This window comes from Meleagris gallopavo, chromosome 4, assembly GCF_000146605.3.
Source record: "Meleagris gallopavo isolate NT-WF06-2002-E0010 breed Aviagen turkey brand Nicholas breeding stock chromosome 4, Turkey_5.1, whole genome shotgun sequence".
In the NCBI taxonomy this organism is placed as follows: Eukaryota; Metazoa; Chordata; class Aves; order Galliformes; family Phasianidae; genus Meleagris; species Meleagris gallopavo.
This window is the reverse complement of record NC_015014.2, coordinates 5,440,508-5,445,697: the sequence shown is the minus strand read 5'-3', so window position 1 is coordinate 5,445,697 and position 5,190 is coordinate 5,440,508. Positions and strand designations below refer to the sequence as shown.

The 5,190-nt window shown below is 38.3% G+C and overlaps 1 long non-coding RNA gene across 1 annotated transcript in view; it reads right to left on the bottom strand.

The window, feature by feature from the left end:
- Positions 1-5,190, bottom strand: part of LOC104910512 — a 27,726-nt gene that overhangs the window by 18,418 nt on the left and 4,118 nt on the right. The window lies entirely within an intron of this gene.

Sequence of the window (5,190 nt, the reverse complement as noted above, 5' to 3'; positions counted from 1 at the left end):
AAAAAAAAAGAAATCACTAACCAGAAGACAATTAAAGAGAGAACGTCTTCAGCTTTTGGTCAATTTACTTATTTTTGAATTTAAAAAACAAAACCCTTAAACACGAAATTAAAGGAGATCATTCTAATACTGGTTTAGATTAGGTATTATGAAAGTGACATTTATAATATGAATATCACTCTTCTTAAGAAAATGAAATAAGTAGGATGTGAAGAAGAAGACAAGGAGAAATACAAATAGGCTAAGACAAAATACATACTTATGAAGTCAGAAACAGAGCATACATTTGGAAAGCAGTGAGGAAGATTAGCCACATCACTCTGAGGGGCTTTACAGAAGTAAAAATTCCAGCATACTACAGTGAAACATCTAAGAATACTGTTAAAGGGAAAAAGAAAAAAGAAGGAGGGAGGGGCTGCATGGAAACACAAAATACCCTGTCATCTGTGACAAGATGTAAAATATCAGAGCTGTAAGGCTTATCCCATTAACTTAGGTACTGCTGAGGGTTCCCAAAGCATTGGCAAGGCCACAAATTCCAAACCTTCAATGACGTGCCAATAACCATAAGAAGCCATTATTTTCAGTAGCATCATTCAGATGCCAATAGACTGGCTTCTGACTTCTGTTTAACTGTCCTCTGGATGAAAACCTGTTCTAAGGAGAGGATAGAAAGTATTGAGAAGCATCACTAAGTGAAAGAAAATTAGTGAGAGTTTAAAGGTCCCTTTGCTTCACAATATCTCCTCAGGTAGAATATTTACCTGCACTGTGCAATTCAAACCTGGATCCCACTGCAGGCTTGACAGAGAGGGAAGATTTGAATTCACCTCTCCCATGCTACAGGTGGATATTCTATATGAACTCTTCCATTAAATTCAGTAATGGATAAAAGGAAAATCAACTATAACAAATACCAACCGAATTCCCCAAGACCAAAAGAGTCCAAGCTTCCATGGTCAACAAACCAGTTCTCCACTTCACACACAGTTGGAGGTTTTACCTCCAACCATGCTAAGTCCATCTGAAGCAAAGGGACAGTCTGAGGTCTTTCTATTTAATATCTAAGCAATATCAGGAGTGCATGTCTTTTTCTAAGCCGTTACAGTCAGACTGATCCTACAGCCCAGCCCACAGTCCTGTTGTCCAGTATCACCTGGACATGATCCTGACCCATCCAACCAGTGTTGACTGGTAAGTTCTACACTTGCAACTGAATCTGTTAAACTTGAATCATTGCTAGTAAAAAAAATAAAGGTAATAATAGAAACAATCAACAGATGTGACAGCATCGAATCATATCACAGTAAAAAAGGTTTTCCTCAAGTCCATATGAGTTTCCTGCATTCCTGTTCTTGTGCCTTTTGCCCCTTGTCCTTTTGCTGGGCATCACTGAAAAGAGTTTGGTCTTACTTGACACCAGCCCTTTAGATACTTATAAGCTTTGAGAAATCCCTTCTCAGTCTTCTCGAGGCTGAACAGCCACAGGTCTTCCAGTCTCTCATCATAGGAGGGGTGCTTCAGGCCCTTTATTATTTTTGTGGCCCTCTGCTGAGTTCTTTCTAGGATATCCCTGTCTTTTTTGAATTGGGGAGCCCAGAACTGGACAGATGTGACTTCACCAGGACAGACTAGAGGGGGAAGCCGCACTCTTTTTAATGTACCCAAGATAACTTTGGTCTTGGCCACAAGGGCACACAATATGAGAGAACAAACTACATTCTCTTGCAGACAGGACACAGAATCAAATCAAGTAGTGATCTCCTTGTCTTCACAGTAATCACCCAGTTGTCCATTAATATCTAACAAGAAAAGCATTGTTCATGTATCTTCAAATTTTTTTTGGCACGCAAAGAAGTCACAGTAGCCAACAGAAGAAAAACCATCAGCCAGTCAAATCATGTGATTTTCAATACCATTATGTTATGTTATCACTTTTTTTTTTTTTTAAACTTATATGCTCCTGTATGTGTTCCTAACACATACAGGATACCCCAGCCTCTCATCTGATCTACCGTCACAGTGTTAGAAATTGAAACATGTATTACACTCCTATATTACTGTGGGCCAATATTCATAAATATAGCAAGAAACACCTTTTAGGAAGCACGTAGGCACTTCAGACCTTTATGAAATCTCTCACCTTACAGATTAGTAAAATAGTTACATCTCATATTTGTTTCAAACAAAACATAAAGGTAAAGGAAGGCATTACACACACACAGAATGTTCTTTTTTTTTTAATATTTTCTGTCTAATTACACTACTGCTAGAGGCTGAATACTAATCACCTAAAATCAAAGTAAAATAAGAAGTTGTTAGTTTGACAGCTGGTCATTTCTTCATATCTATCTGATAAAGGATCCTTGGGAGGAGATAGCTTTTAGAACTATGTAAAGTATATTCCTGTAGGAGGCAAAATTGCAGCAGGGCTTTAAGGAGGGAACCTTTTATTAATAGACTGGCAGTTAAAAGAAAGAACTCCAACACACTTGCAAATATGCCTATAGCTAACAAGTGCATGTGCAGCTCTGAAGGGTTACAGATCCCTGCATAAAGTTCTGACCTAAAGCTAACACTCAATTTAGAATCAAATTATAGGGGTGACACAAATGTGTAAATAATTCATAAGAATTTTAATTGACATTTCTTTTCTGTGGCAACAGGCCCATTAGCATTATGGGTGATTACCTGTTTTTTAATCACTCTGCGTTATAGTTGCAGATTATATAAACTACCCAATCCCCTAGAACAATTTAATGACTAATTCTGCAATAGTACTCACAGTCACACAAGCAGTACTATTTTTTTGGTGGAATTGTGCCAGTAAAGGCAACTTAGTGGTGAGAATGTATTACACCACACCTTAATCCTGAGTCAAATTAAGCCAACGTTTTATACTCTCTGAAGCTCAACTGGTTTCTGCACCACTAATTACAGGGTTAGATGTTAATTCAGGGGCAGCTGATCCTAGCGCTGTTTCAGATAGGACTCGTGTCACAGCAAGAGTGAAGGAACAGTACAGAACAGTACATTTATACATATTCTCACCCACTCCCAGACTTTTTATAACAGCACTTTACTAGTGTTATTAAGCCTACTCTAAGATTCATCCCGTGGAGATATTATAACCTCTCAATCTCTTTCTCTTAGCCCGTGTTCAGCTTTTTTTAATTTTATTTCAAGCAAACCCAGTGGTAGTAGATTAATGCTATCTGAATGTTCAAAGTTAAAGCAGTCTGGAGAGAAGAAAAGCCGTATGAGCTATAAAACCTTGGCCTTGGGATCAGATTATAAGCAAGTCTGTTCACTAGTCACTGAGGTCAGCCATCTCATTTCACGAGTAGCATACTTGTGTACATTAATTTACCCTCAAAGTGTATAAATGCCTTTCACTGACTTTGTGATGTCACATTTAGAGACAACGGGAAGTGATATTAGACAAAGGTTAGAGGGGTTTTTTTTATTATTATTTTTTCCCCCAATGCAATCATGTGTGTTGATGGATTTCAAGTTCCTTTAGAAAACCTTTGTCAAATCTTTATTTCTTTCCACTGTTCTGCACAAGTCTGCCTCGGGAAAAGCTGGTGAAGATGACAGCCCAGGAGATTCTGGATAATTATTCTGCTCAGCCATAGCTTTCAGCATCCCTAGAGTTCCCAAACGTTCTCTCGTCAGGAAAAGTCATATCCCTAAGAAGACAAGGTCTATACTGCTGTATTAGAAGATGTTCTTAAGGTGAGTATTATGTATGCACCAACAGAAGTAGCATGAGAAGCTTTTATGGGAACACATAAATAATAAACAAGAGCAAAAATAAAATGAACAGTGAGCTTAGAGATAAGAATCATCTTTATGACAACTCTAATTATGCTGGCTGCAATGAGAAAAAAGAGATTTTTCTGTAAAATAACACCAACTATCATGAATAAAGGTTTCCCCATATCCAATGTGATTAAAGTACCAGACCAGTTTCACATGCTGATTTACAAGCAATGCCCCAATCCTGCAACCATGCGTAAGAATACAGGTAACTAAATCCCCAAGTAGCTCTAACTGCTAGAAAACAATTCACATGCCTAAAGTTGTGCGTGTGCGTAAGCATTTGCAAGAGTGGGACCTAAATTACAAATTACATTCCTCATGCCTCCCTGATCAAGCATGGCAGCTGTTTTACCTTCAGACATCAACACAACACAGCCACTGAGACAAGGGAATGTCTGACCTTACGATACCACCGGGAGAATTGCAGGTAGGCTGATTAAAACTACTCAGATGGAAGGAGTCTTAAAATATGAAGCATATAAATTATATAGTCCTGCCAATGCCACGGGGACAAACTACACAGCAACTTCCATAGACCTACACTCATTCTGCGTAACCATGTTTCAGGGATAAAGTTTGGACGGTGGTATCGCACAGAAGAAAAGGCAAAGGGCAAAACTTCTCTTGCTAAAGAAAAGACAGCAAAATCATCAGAATAATCAAGCTAAAAGCGTTTCTCTAAGTTGCAGTAATATTTGCATTAATTTTAAAACCGGAGCACTAGTAGACTAGAAGTACTGGACTGCCATCTGCTGACACTGCCGAGTAACAAAAGTGCTGCGACAAAATGAGTTTTAGGAAGTCCCTGCAGGACTTGGCTCTTGGCATATTTGCTGGTGATACAGTACCAAAATAACTGCACCACCAAGACACGTGCTGCCTACAGCAACTGTTCTAAATGCAACAAGAAATACCGAGATTTGGATGATTTCTGACATGGACTGCAGATGGACCAGCAGAAGTCTACAGAGGAAATCAAAAGGAAAGGGAAAAACGTAGAAAAGGGAAAATGCAGAAACTAGGCAAAAGTTTGCTCATAGCAGCAAAGTTGGAAGCAGCTTCTACCCCAGCTAGTATGCACTGAAAGTAAGGCAAACTAAATTAAAAGAAAACTGTGGAAACTAAAGGAAACTAAGGCAAGACAGAAATTTATTAGCCTGAAGAATATTCTTTACTGAAGAAAATGAGTATATTTTGATACATATTTATGCTAAGTATTTCCACACGATACAATTCCATATAAGAAATTGAGTAGGGCCTTCAACTCACTGCCTATTCTGAAACTTAGGATAACACCCAGTATACGCTAGCAACCTAACACCACTGTAAATTCATAAGATTTTGATTCCAAAACACTTCATCAAA